The sequence below is a fragment of the Oryctolagus cuniculus genome, chromosome 5 (assembly GCF_964237555.1).
Source record: "Oryctolagus cuniculus chromosome 5, mOryCun1.1, whole genome shotgun sequence".
Lineage (NCBI taxonomy): Eukaryota > Metazoa > Chordata > Mammalia > Lagomorpha > Leporidae > Oryctolagus > Oryctolagus cuniculus.
In genome coordinates, this window is record NC_091436.1 from 45922432 (window position 1) to 45936884 (window position 14453).

Below are 14453 nucleotides of genomic sequence, written 5' to 3' on the forward strand. Positions count from 1 at the left end.
GCCCATGAGAGTATTTCAGGCATGGAAAGCCAAGACACTCTGGCAAAAAGATCTCTGTGAGTGAGATCCCAGTGGAAAGAACAGGTCTTCAAAGAAGGAGGTACCTTTCTCTGAAGGAAGGAGAGAACCTCCACTTTGAATATGACCTTGTCTAAACAAGATAAGAGTTGGAGAACTCAGAGGGCTTCCATAGCCTTGGAAACTCATGACTGGAGCATAGGGAGATTACTGATGCCATAGACAGGAGTGTCAATTGGTAAAGTCAACAACAAGAGTCACTGTGCACTTACTCCTCATGTAGGATCTCTGTCCTTAATGTGCTGTGCATTGAGATTTAATGCTATAACGAGTACTCAAACAATATATTTCACTTTGTGTTTCTATGGGGGTGCAAACGGTTGAAATCTTTACTTAATGCATACTAAACTGATCTTCTGTAAAAAAAAAAAAAAAAAGAAAAAAAAGAAATTATCAACTCCCAACTTGACTCTCACTGGGATTAAACATGACAATAGGTCTGATCTGATTTCATCATCATTTAAAAAAATCATCTCTTATTTTTCACTTTATGTTTCTGTGTGGGAGCAAACTGTTGAAATCCTTACTTAATGTATACTAAGCTGATCTTCTGTATATTAAGATAATCGAAAATGAATCTTGATGTGAATGGAAGGGGAGAGGGAGTGGGAAAGGGGAGGGTTGTGGGTGGGAGGGACGTTATGTGGGGGAAGCCATTGTAATCCATAAGTCGTACTTTGGAAATTTATATTCATTAAATAAAAGTTAAAAAAAAGAAAAAGAAAAAAAAGGAATCATAAATGCATAAATGCTAGAGAACAGCCACCTTTTGATCATTAAATGAAAGGTTCTGGAGATATATATTCGGATTCTATTAACCACAGTCCAGCAGAAAGAGGGACAGAGCTGTACACAAACATAGAGCTGTGACTTGCAGAGGTTATCGCAACAGAATTTTTGGAAAAAACAGCTGCTGATAGTATAGAGAAAAAAAAACTATAATTATCATTTTTTAAATATGCATTTAGGACTCCCTTTATAGTATCACACTTATACTTACGTTAATTTACAATTAATGTTTCAAGATATTTGCCAAAAGCATTAGTGATATTTCTGAAGAGAGGAATCCAAGGTTATGTGGACTAGTGTGAAGTATTCATATTTAATGGCTAGATACCAACATTGAAGACAGTATCTCCGGGATCAGCATATGCACACTAAATCTCTGCACAATGAAATGCCTCAACTGTTTTAAAAGCATTAAACTGATAATGACAGTTGTACAGATCACATTCAACTCGCCATACACCTTGGATTCAGAGAAAGAGTTAATTTAGTTTGGTAAATATGCATGTTCTATTTTTGTTACTATATTATCATTCCTGTTTATTATTCATTGTACTTATATTTGAGACAAATAGGTGATGAATTTTATACTGTTCTTTCATTAAAATATTGTTATTTTAATGGTATAGAAATGTTAAGATATAAAATTGAATGTAAAAGAAAAAGACCCTGCAATTTGCAACAACGTGGATGAGCCTGGAGGACATATGCTAAGTGAAACAAAACAGAGACAGAAATAAACATTGTGTGATCTCACTAATATTTGGAATCTAAAAGAAAAAAAGGTCAAATATAGATATAGAATAAATGATGGTCACCAGAGGCAAAAGGAGAAGCAGGAAATCATGTGATGTTCTTCAGATGATGCCAAGTAGAAGATATATAATGCGATTGCCGGGGCTGGGCCAAGCAGAAGCTGGGAGCCAGGAGCTTCTTCCAGGTCTCCCATGTGGGTACAGGGGACCAAGTACTTGGGCCATCTTCTTTTAATTTCTGAGGTATATTACCAGGGAGATATATCAGAAATGTAGCAGCTGGGCCTGGAACCACCACCCATAAGGGATACTGGAGCTGCAGGCAGGAGCTTTACATGTTATGCCACAATGCCAGCCCCATAAATTAACAGAATTTAACTACTGTTGTCAAAAAACAAACTTCATCACTATAATATATATGTACGTATATATACATAATACATGCTGTAAATTTCAAATATGTACATCAAAATCCATTAAAAATAAAAGTATATCAGAAGAAAAATTTGTCTGAGAGCTGATTATTCTAGGATATTGAAATAACCCACCAAAAATCTTCAAATCCTGTAATTATTGAAAACCGTAACTCTAAAAAAAATATGATCTCAGATACCATCTGGTTGTTTGGTCTGACAGGTATTTTAGCAAGTTCTGTTTTAAGACATATTGTTTAACATTCTAAAAGTAGAACTTGTCTGCCAGAAGGTTATAAGACATCTAGTTTATTGTGAGTTTATAAGCAAATATTAGATTATTCATTTTTTGGAAGGAGCTTTCTGGAATAGAGGACAGAATGTCCAGGATGCAACACCTGGGAAGACTTTAATAATGACTTAAATATTCCATAGATGTTTACAAATATGTACCTAGTAGGAATAGGGAGAACAGATTTTTCTCTAAAATGACTTAATTATCCATAAAAATAAGATTATCATATGTGCTGAATATATCAGTACAAGGTCTGGAATTAACTTCATTCACAGGTTTTTTCCCCCTAATTTTCCTAACTGTAAGAAAAATTCCTATTGGAAAAAAAAAAGACTAATTTGCATAGATATGAAAATAAAATCCTTTATACACATGGTTTATCTAGCTTTTATTAGGATATCCTAGATGTTTCAGTTCACTTTTAAAATTTATTGATTCAATAGTTTTAGAAGTACAAACTCAGAAAAATAGTAATTATTTCTGCTGACCAGCTGTACACCATATATTCATTTGCTTTTAAGATTTATATGGACTAATCCTGCCAGTTTCACCTACCTGCCTATGAACTTTCAGATCTCAAATTAGTGCAAGATCTGTAGATTCCCTTATATTGACAGATGTATCTTCTTCACATATAGATATGTGGATTATTTTTCTCACATGAGTAAAATAAATACTGAAATTGATTTCTCAAGTGATATTACAAGTAAAATGAAGAAATAGGAGTTAACTGGCCTTATATGTTCTAATTAATGTACTGATATCATTAACCAAGTCTCAGCCAATCATAGCAGTCACTCTGTAGCCAAATACATGCTTCTCACTGATCACACCATGCCCATAAAAGACACTAGGTTAATCCTCCGCCTGCAGCCCAGCATCCCACATGGGCACTGGGTTCTAGTTCCAGTTGCTCCTCTTCCAGTCCAGATCTCTGCTGTGCCCCAGGAGTGTAGTGGAGGATGGCCCAAGTGCTTGGGCCCCTGCACCCGCGTGGGAGACCAGGCAGAGGCACCTGGCTCCTGGCTTTGAATCGGCGTAGCTCCCAGCCGTTGTGGCCATTTAGGGGGTGAACCATCTGATGAAGACCTCTCTTTCTCACTGTCTGTAACTCTACCTGTCACATAAAAACCTTAAAAAAAGGCAAATGCTCAGGGCAGCCAGTCATTTTGTATCATGTGTCACTTCCTTTTTCTCTGGCTATAGCTACAACTTGTGCATTGGTCAAGTGGGGCATTCTGAACCACCTATAGTCTGGAATGCTGTCCCATTCTAGGAACTTTTCTCCTTGTTCAAATAAATACTATTAAATTGAACTGGCCTCAGTTTTTTATTTTAATAGTATTTACAACTAGATTTACCACATTCAATTTGGCCTGTTTCCAGGATTTCTGCTTGTTCAATACACTTGTAAAACACAGAAATTTCCTATGTTATTTCAGTTTCTATAGCCCTAAGAGAACATCCTCAAAATATAATGAAATCATTTGAAGATATTGTAATTAAAAGTATAAATCATGATAATATTTACATGAGTGGTGCTTACATTTATGAATCAAGTTTAAATAAGTCTCAGTAGATACTTCAAAAACATTAATGCGTGGTCTTATAATAAAAGCTTAACCAAAGATGACTGACTCCCTGAAATGTGGTCTTTAATGTACAACTACAAGTTCCCCTCTCAATTCGTGAATAATCCAAATGAGTACAAGTTCACAAGTTGGAAAACTGGAAGTCCAGAGGTAGTAGCACAATAGAAAGTGTAAGAACTTGAACACTGGAATCAAGCATTGTTCCTCTTTCCCACTTCTTCACTCTATGAATTTGAGCAAGTACTTAGTAATGATGACTCACATTTTTTTTTAGTAATTATGAACCTCATCTCAATTTTCCACTAAAAAAATTACAGCTTTCATCTCGTTTTTATAGATGACTATACTGAAATCAAACATGTGAAGTTCATGACAATACAGTTTTAGAGATCTGAACCCATGAAGTTCAAGCCTTTAGACAGCCTCAAGTTTAAATACAAATACCATACCCCTAAGGAATCCCAAAGCTCTTATTTGAAAATACCTACATCATAATTATCTGGTGAGCATTCAGGGTCATCATCAAGCAAAGCCTACCCACAGAAATTGATGTTTGGTGAATTCTTACTAAATGGGTGCTTCCACGAATAGTAACAATAAATAATAATGATAAATCAGGAACCAACAAACAGAACAGCAGCAAATATCAATGTGTATACATTTAAGATAATCCCTGAGATAATTCCTGCAAGAAGAAAATCAAGAAAACAGAACATAAAAGCCTGTGAGATGTGGGTAATGCAGTAAACAGAAGAAAATTCATAGTCTGAAACAAATCTACTAAACAAGAATGAAAATAAGTTGTGAAATTTTAGAACTATGAAACAAACCTAAAAAAGCAGAAGGAATATGTAATGAAGATAAAAGCAAAGAGAAAGGAATTAGAAAACTATAAACTGGTGCTCTGGCATAGTGGGTAAAGCCACCGCCTGCAGTGCTGGCATAAAGGTGCTGGTTAAAGTCCTGGATGCTCCTCTTCCAATAAAGGTCTCAATTATGGCCTGGGAAAACAGAAGGTGGCCCAAGTCGTTGGGCAACTGCACCCGTGTGGGAGACCCAGATGAAGCTCCTGGCCCCTGATAGCCACAGCTCTGGCTGTTGTGGTCATCTGGGGAGTGAATGAGTGCCAGCACACCTGTAGAGCCCACGTTGTGGTGTAGCGGGTGAAGTTGCTGCCTGTAGTGCCGGCATCCCATAGGGGAACCAGTTTGAGCCCCAGCTGCTCCACTTCCAATCCAGCTCTCTTCTATGGCCTGGGAAAGCAGTAGAAGATGGCCAAAGTCCTTGGGCCTCAGCACCTGCATGGGAGACCAGAGGAAGTTCCTGGCTCCTGGCTTCAGATTGGTACAGCTCTGGCCTTTGCGGCCAATTGGAGAGTGAACCAGAGGAAGGAAGACCTCTCTCTCTCTCTCTCTCTCTCTCTCTCTCTCTCTGCCTCTCCTTCTCTGTGTAACTCTGACTTTCAAATAAATAAATAAATCTTAAAGAAAAATAAGCACACATGTGCACTGTATGTGTACATTTTGGGGGAGAGGGAGGTTCATGGTTTACATATGTAAGTATCTATATATCTCAAAGCATCTACCAGAGTCATGTCTTATAAATAATGATTTTCAATAATGTACAAAAATATTATTTTGGAACTATTAGTCATTGCAATTAGACAATAGAAATGCATGATAAAGTCTGGCACTCTGGTGTAGTGGGTAAAGTCACTGCCTGTGGCACCGGCATCCCATATGGGCACCAGTTCTAGTCCCAGTTGCTCCTCTTCTGATCCAGCTCTCTGCTATGGCCTGGGAAAGTAGTAGAGCCCATGCCCAAGTCCTTGGGCCCATGCCCCTATGTGGGAGACCTGGAAGAAGCTCCTGGTTTCTGGTTTCGGATTGGTGCTGCTATGGCCATTGTGGCCATTTGGGGAGTGAACCAGCAGATGGAAGACTCTCTCTCTCTGCATGTAACTGATTTTCAAGTAAAATAAATAAATCTTTTAAAAAAAGAAATGCATAGTGGATGAGAATTCAATTTTTAATAGAAAGTATGACTTATTTTGTAAAAAGAATTCTAAAATAACAAAATCTTATTTTTCACATAATGAAATGTCATCAGGAAAGGTTTTAAAATTAATATTAAAATCCATCACATTCTTAAAGAATGGCCTCTTGCTGCTATTGAATCTCCAATTACTGACATTGCTGTTCTGTAGAAACTAATTGACTAAGTGGATCACAAAACACAAACAAAAAGTATGCCAATTAATGATAGCAACACAAGGCATAAAACAGTATTATAGAAATAACTTAAACATATATCCAATCCGTATGAACTTATAAAGGAATAACTGAATAAAACACTGAACAAAGTCAGTACATATATGACCACAAACACATGAATAGGCAACCCATTTATAGTAATCAAACAGAAATTACCTAATTTGTAATTCTAAAGATACTTGAAATCAACCCTGACACTACAACAGTAAGAATGCTGAAGGCTGCTTGCCCAATCATATATTAAATAATATTAAAAAGCCACAGTAATTAAAACTGTGCAACTCGAGGCTGTGCAGAGATCTATCTAGGTTCTGGCACCTCAGACCATTACTAGTAGTAGTAATATTTGGCAGCTATCCTTAAATTAAAAATGCATTAAGTAAATATACATTGAAAAATGTGTCTAAAAGAGCTCATGAAATAACGTCCTTATTATATGATAAGCACAGTATACATGTGAGAATTAAAAATCACCCAACTATTACCTAACTCTATGCAAACTTGACAGAAAACGGACTGTAATTTAAAAATTGACAGAGTTCTCTCAAGCTCTCCTGAGGGAGGAAGACATTGCTAGTTAAACACTTTTGAATTTGTGTACACAAGTTACAAAATGTTTAACTCATCCCTTAATTTGCTTTTGATGAAAGTGTAAAGCATCAGTGTGTACAGAGTCCTAATAAGGGTGCCAAAGTCTATGTATATACCTATTCAAAGGAAACTTCCTGGGTGCCTGTCATTAAAGGTATACATCACAGAAATTATCTCTCAAACTATTCTTATCTGAGCTATAGAATAGGAACTATAGGTAAATTCATAAAAGATTACTACATATATATGCATGTTTGATAAGGAAAGAAGAGAATAGAAGGGACTGAAGGAGGAAAAGCTTTTTTTTTTTTTTTTAAGATTTTATTTCTTTGAGAGGCAGAGTTACACTGAGAGGGATGAGAGGGAAAAACACAGACAAAGGTCTTCCTTCAGTTGGTTCACTCTCCAAATGGCTGCAACAGCCAGTGAAGAGATCTGTCTCTCCTTCCTTCACCTTCTCTCTCTCAGCCTTTCAAATAAATGAATTTTAAAGTAATAAAATATTTCAATAATTATATATAGTTCTCCTTGGGTATCATATTTCTTTTTGCAAATATCCACCTTAAATGCAGTGGCTAGCTCCAGATGGTAGCAGGAGCTTCCATATGAAAATGAAACTTTCTCACATCAGCTGAATTATGGGCTATCTCATTAAGTTACCCAGCATATTTTAACCATATCCAAATTAATATGAAATCTGTGGCCCACATCATTGATGTTAAGATCACAACATTTCCATTGTTCACAGTCAGCAATTACTTGTCCCCTTCTGGTGCATATTTGCCCAAGTTTCAGGCCTTACCAAAACCCCAAGGAACTCATATGACCCTAGTTTTAACAAGTAGCTCTATTTTAAAATCCATCCATTTGATCTTGGTGTTCTTCTAACATCTGCCCATGAGGGACTTTTCATGTAACGCCAAGCTTGCTAAACATGTTCAGAGTTCATGCTCAGTGTTTCCACTTATTGTACGAATATTCTGATTTTAGCCCTGTCAAGTTGATTTCTGCTTCCATCATTCTACAGAATCTTATAACCCTAAAAAAAGTATAAAATTCTAAATGCCAGTTTTTTCATCTTTGGATAAACATTACTGTAACAGGGTACCCGAGTGCAAACAAGGCCTCCAAGTGAGATAATATGGTTACCAAGTCTTCCTCAAGATGATATTTGATATATATCTGAGAGATATTAGCTTATTATTTAATTCTGTGATTAAATATAATTTGTTGGGATTTTTTTAAAGAGCCAATATATACCTAGCAGTTGAAAATGCCCACATCCCATAGTGGAGTGCCTGAGCTCAATGCCCTGCTCCACCCCTAGTTCCAGCTTCCTACTATAAGGCAAACTCTGACAGGTTGTGGTGATGGCTTGAATAGTTGGGTTGCTGCCCCCCACATTCGACGAGTTCACAGCTCTGGTTTTTGACTCACCCTTCCTACTGATGGAAATCCTGAGAGACAGCAGGTGATTGCTCTAGTAATTGCGTTCCTGCCATCCATGTGGGAGACTTAGATTCAGTTCCTCACTCTAAGCTTCTGTATAAGCCTAGTTTTGGATGATCAGAAGAAATCAGCCTCAACATTTGGCGTGCCAACGTGACAGAGACAGTGTCTGACTCAGCAAGGTCCCCCCGGATTTCGGCAAGTAGGCCCCTCGGAGTTTTGTGTGCTGTTTGGTTCTGTGAGGGTGAGCACAGAACCCCTTCCTAAGCCCCTTTCCTTGTCCCCACATTTGTGGCAGTCCTCAGGCACCCCAGGCTCTCAGGGCAGCCGCTAAACCCCATTCCATCCATATGTTTGCTGTTAATGTAGGAGTCGATGCAAAATTCAGGCCCTGGATTCCAACGCCTGTAAAAAGGCTTCTGCTAACCAAGGGCTGAGGATATGCTTGTGTCTTTCCAGAGAATGCGGGACAGCCCATTTGGGTACCAGCCAGAAACATCAAGCCTGCAAATGACAGCCAACCAGAGCCAGCTGAACAAGACTGAGTGTCCATCTTGTTAGCAGATGTACCTGCCCTATCATCCTACCCTGAGAAACTGCCCATAGCCACATCCGTTACTGTTTTATACCCCACTAGCTCTGGTCAGCCACTCAAATGGCCCACAGCCTGCGTGTGGTCATGCCATTCCTGATTACCATTGTTCCTCATTCCTACCCCGATCTGAGCAAGCACTCCTGTGGTCTACCGTTTTGAGCGCTGGTTAGTCAATGATGGGTAAGATCCCCTGGGGGACAACCTAAGACAGGCACAGCCACCTACAGAGACCACATGGAAATGGGGTCAACAATGGTATGGCCAAGAATCATGCCTCCCGTTGCTCAAAAATAAATGAAAAGGGGGAAATGTGGTGGAATGAGAAGGTCATGCCACTGAAAACAGAAACTACCTGGCAACAGGCTGTGATTGGATGGCTTTGGAAACCACCCTCTCTCTCCCTCCCATCTATTCTCCCTCTCAAATTAATTTTAAAAAAAAATTCATGTTTTTTTTTAATTGGAGACAACATATGGAAAAATCTTCAAATGAGTTACGTTTTCAGAAGCTGATAACTGAAGACTCAGAAAAAAAAAAATATATGGCAAACATGAAAGTAACTTTCACTAGCCCTAATTTATGACATTTGAAAAGAAAAAGACTGATGTCATGAAATCATTAGTGAAATCCTTAGTACCCCAATTTTTTCTACATTATAAATAACTAAAGGAATAAAATGATACAGCCTTCTTAGATAAAAAAAAAAAATGCAAATCTTGTGAATCTTGCCAATGTACTTATCTCATCATGCAGCTCTACCAGCTGCTGATTTCTGTATGACTTTTCTCTCCATTGTACTAAGAGCTGAGCTGCTCGTCTGCTTTTTTGGAAATGAACACTGCCTCCCTTATCATCATGTTGTAGGCACCCATTTCCCTGCACAGCAGCAGGAGAGAGTTACTCACACAGGTAGGAAGAACCACAGTAGGGAAGCAAGCAAATTCTAGTCTGAAAGTACTAGGCATAGGCTTGTCAATTCTAACCTGACTTGTGCTCTCTCAGGAATACTGAGCTGCAAGATAGGAACGAAGCTTTGATAATCCAAATGCACTTTGATAGAACATCAACTGAATTTAGTACCAGAGAGCAATATTTTTAAAGTTCTAAATTTTAGCTGGAGGCAGAGAGAATACCAGAAGGAAAATAAATGAGAGCTTCTCACCACTTCAAAAGCTAATCTTTGTAATGCTTTCATTAGCAGTTTAAAAAACCACACACACTCACTTTTGAAGTAGAAAAGAAATGATTTTGACGACTGATTGCTGTGGGGTATAGTGTAACTTCCCAGTCTTTCAAAAATAGGCAAGGTCAGGAATTTCTTTAACTGCTGTTGGGCTTCTGAAATATTTTGCTTGTAAAGGAATCAAAATAATATACATGAGAGAGATTAGCTGATGAACTCTTCATTTAGTTGCCTCCATAAAAGATAAGTATCTGTTATATCCAGAATAAAAAGGATGAAAGATTCTTCTTTCTAAAGAAACTATTCCCTTAGGCTAGATGTAAAGGCACAATTTTCACTTTTAAACAAACAGAGTATAAAAATATTTGAATTCGACTATAGAGCAGTTGCAATGGTAATGGCAGCCAGGGGAATCTACCATCTCCCTTCAACATTAGCAAGGAGGTGAGAGGGGAAAACAAGGGGAAAGTATTTTCAGCCAAGTTTAACAAGGAAAAAAAAATGTGCTTTAAACCAAAATACATAAGTTAAATGCCTTACAAGTGTGTAAACAGTAAAATAAGTAAAAGGCAATTTCATGTCCCCAACAACTCTACCATAAAATATTTACTATCCAGAGATCTGGCCTTGAGAAAAGTCCCGCTTGCCAAGTATAATGTGGGTTTTGCGGCTATCAGATCAATGATATTATGGGTATAACATGTGGGCTGAGGTATAATAGAGAATTCCTAATTATACAGGATCCACATGACATCAATCTTAAGGAAGAGAAAACATCTATTATTTATTCTTTTAATACCAAGTGACTCAAAATGCTTTTCATGTTATTACAATGGCATGCTTTTCAAAACAGATTCCTAACATCATCCTTGTTCGTTTCCCTCCAGCCAGCACTGACATCAAATACTGCTGGTTGACAAGCTCCATGGGGACTTTTTTTTTGTCCTTTCTGGTATCATGGGGGATTGCCTCACATGATTCCCAACTCACAAGCAGTAGTAAAGTACAGTGACAATGCCTTGAATTTCTTGCACACAAACAATGTTAGAGAAAAACGTTTTAATATTACTTAAAATATGGGAGAGGGTCTGAATGGCATCAAGAGACACATGAGACATTTTGAGCAGAGCAGTTGTGAAGGAGGATGATGAACATGCATTATATTTATTGAGCACTTTTGAGCAGCCACAATTTTTTTAGACTGAGTCATAGATAAAATAAAGGGAAATAAGGAAGGCATAACTTGCACAGAATCACAAAGTGGAGTAGCTGAGAAAGAGCATGGTGTAGCTAAAGAAACTGAACACCTAGAAACTGGAAAAAAAGGAGCTGGGAATGATTTTGAGAGAGCTGATGAAGGCAGGGCCCTGAATGTGAGCCTAAGAGGATAATTATCTTATTCCACATCTATTACAGAGACATTATCAGTTTGTTTAAACAGACTGAGGAAAAAGAGGATTCCTGAAGATAAACTTCCCATATCCACAAAATGTTCAATAATTTAATGACAAGGCTTACTCAGCTTACAGACAATGGTGTTACATTATTGGTTCTGTTGTGGAAATATCAAAATAACATATCAATACCATTTAGAGTCCTCTCTTAGTTTGTTCACATCTCTTGCAGAAGAGGTCCAATTTCATTTTCATACATTTCTGAAGAATTATTATAAATACTTGCAATTGAAGCATTATTTGACATTGTATTCTTGTATTTGTGGTTACCAGGAAAGGTCCAAACATGACATTAGAAAGTCAGCTTTTCTCAGATAAAATATAGTGGAAATAGACCCTCGCAGGCCAGTTGATAAACAGCAGCAATTAGAAAAAAGGTCATAAGAATGTGAATATGGCTGAGTTTAACACATACCCTCAAAATAGCTACTACAAAAGTTAATTACTAATGCAGTAATGGGTTAGTAAAATCTTTATAAAAAATGAATAAATAATATATGCTGTTGGTCAGAACTCTCCAACTTTGGTTGTAAAAAGATATTTTCTTTTTGGATTATAAGCATGACACTGCATTTAGAGAAAATATTTTTATTACCATGGTACTAACAAAGATATGTGTAATTAAACCAGAAAAAATGTGTTCCTGTCCATTAAAGTTACTATTAGAAATTCCAGTTCAGCCATCAGAAAAGTCAAAAGTAGCAATGTTAAAACCCATTTTATCAGAGGACTATGCATTCAGTTGCATTATTCCTGTTTCCCTGACAACCTGCCAGCATCCGTGACCCAACCAAATTCCCAACAGTGTTGCAGAACATGCTTTTAATAATGCAAAGGTCTTTTCTTTCCTTTGGTGGGTTGATGTTCTCTTAGCGAGAATAGAATCGCCCATCAACAATCTGTTCATCAATTTTCATTTCAATATCCCAACTGTGATTTAACCTTTATTAGCCAATTCTCAGATTATTTTGCACAGGACGCTATTCAGAAAGTACATTTATAATTGTGGGATGCAATTGACATACAAGGGCTGTGAAAAAATCATCCACTTAAAACACAATTGTTAGTTTTCTTCCCCCTACTCATATATCATTAATTTATGTTAAATAGCATATTTTAAGTGTGAGATGAGAGCAAATTATCTTTACCGAGTTATTTTCTAACAGGTATTTAAAAGCTCATTTTTATGTAATCATTCAAGCTATTTTAAGGCATTAATGCAACACATTTAATATTACAAAATGGAATAATAATCTTCCCCTTTTAACAGTCACAGGAACCAGACAATATGCTACTCCAGTGTACTTGTATGTGACCAATACAGTGGTTTTTAATGACTTTTAACTTTTTAAATTGTTAATCATTTGCCTTTCAATTCTCTATATTTTTGTTAAAGAAAGAGAAACCAGCTTTCTTTCATCTTGCTCAGCATTTTATAATAGTGTCCATCATACCAGCAATAGGGGAAGTAGTTCAGTTCATTAAAACATGTAGGCTGGGTGTTGTTAATCAATGGCACTATATTGATTTTTTTCTAGAGAATATACTCACACATAAAGTATTATATACAAAAATAGGGCAGCAGGCAAACAAACGTTACCCAAAAGGAAACTCTGTAATGCCATTGCTTATATAAACTCCATCATTCTACAGCAGTAACAATAAAACGAGAAAATAGGTAATATGTTTATTTTTCAGGAAAACCTTCTAATCTTTACTTGTTATAATAATTAAATGTTTATTATTTAATTAGAAGAAAATCCCAAGATGTTAACAATGTCACTCCACAGTGATACTAAAACAGTAACCCTGTCCACCTTCACACTGATCCCTAGGCCCTGCCCTTGAGTTTAACAGTACCTTCCTACCTAGGTTTTTAGTGAATGTTTCAGTATGAAACACTAATCTATTTACCAACTTCCTTTTGTCAAACAATAGCAAAAATGACAACAAGATCAAAGGGACATGGAAAGATACTACTTTTAGTACATGAAGTTCTAGAAAACCATAGGCAGATAATCAATGACTTCCCAAAGATCTTTGCAAGAATGGGTTCAACACTATTTGAGACAGATTAGTAGAATGGTTACTCCCTATCTTTTATACTGAAACACACACATCAACAAAGTGAAACTGATCACATGAAATCCTAAATGTGATATCAAATTAGTGCTCTATCAGTCCTTGTTACCTTTCCAAGAAAACACTACTTCCACCCCCATAATCATGTATGTAAGATGACTTCAAAAAAAATAACAGAAAATTTAATTAAAAGACAAGTTTAGGAGCTGCAGTGGGGTCAGATGCTGGGTCACCTCATGTGGCAGGTGGGGGTGGTACCAGGAGGGAGGATGTGGGCTATATTCACTGACCAACCCCCATAACCCCCCAAAAAAGTGGGAAGACAAGTTTAGTTGGGCACAATTTTTAAATCTATTTTTTTTAAAAAATACACATTTTTTGTGAACTTTTTGAAGACTCCAGGTACATTTTGCCTTCACCTTCACCTTTTTGGTCTTTTATCATTGAGTGAATTATTGCTTTCTTCCAGAAAATTATTTATAAAGGGCTGCTGCCTTTTAAGATTTCATTTTTTTTGAAAGGCAGAGTTACAGACAGAGAGGGACAGAGAAATAGAGGTCTTCTATCTGCTGTTTCTCTCCCAAAATGGCTACAATAGTCAAGGTTGGGCTAGGCTGAAGCCAGGAGCCAGAAGCTTCTTCTGGGTCTCCCATGTGGGTGCAGGGGCCCAAACACTTGGGCCATTCTTCTGCTGATTTCTAGGGCACATAACCAGGGAGTTGGATTGGAAGTGGAACAGTTGGGACTAAAACCAGCACCCTTATGGGATGCTGGCTTTGCAGGTGGTGGCTTAACCCGCTATGCTACAATGCTGGCTCCAGGCTGTTGGTTCTTATGTTGACAAACCTGTGTTTTAACTCTTAAGGAGTTATAAAGATTGAATAGAAGAATCAATGTGCTGTTAACA

General features: G+C 37.3%; 1 protein-coding gene across 6 annotated transcripts in view; it reads right to left on the minus strand.

Moving 5' to 3' along the window:
• NKAIN2 (sodium/potassium transporting ATPase interacting 2) overlaps positions 1-14453 on the minus strand; it is a 1172348-nt gene that overhangs the window by 873675 nt on the left and 284220 nt on the right. The gene's annotated exons all lie outside the window — the stretch shown is intronic.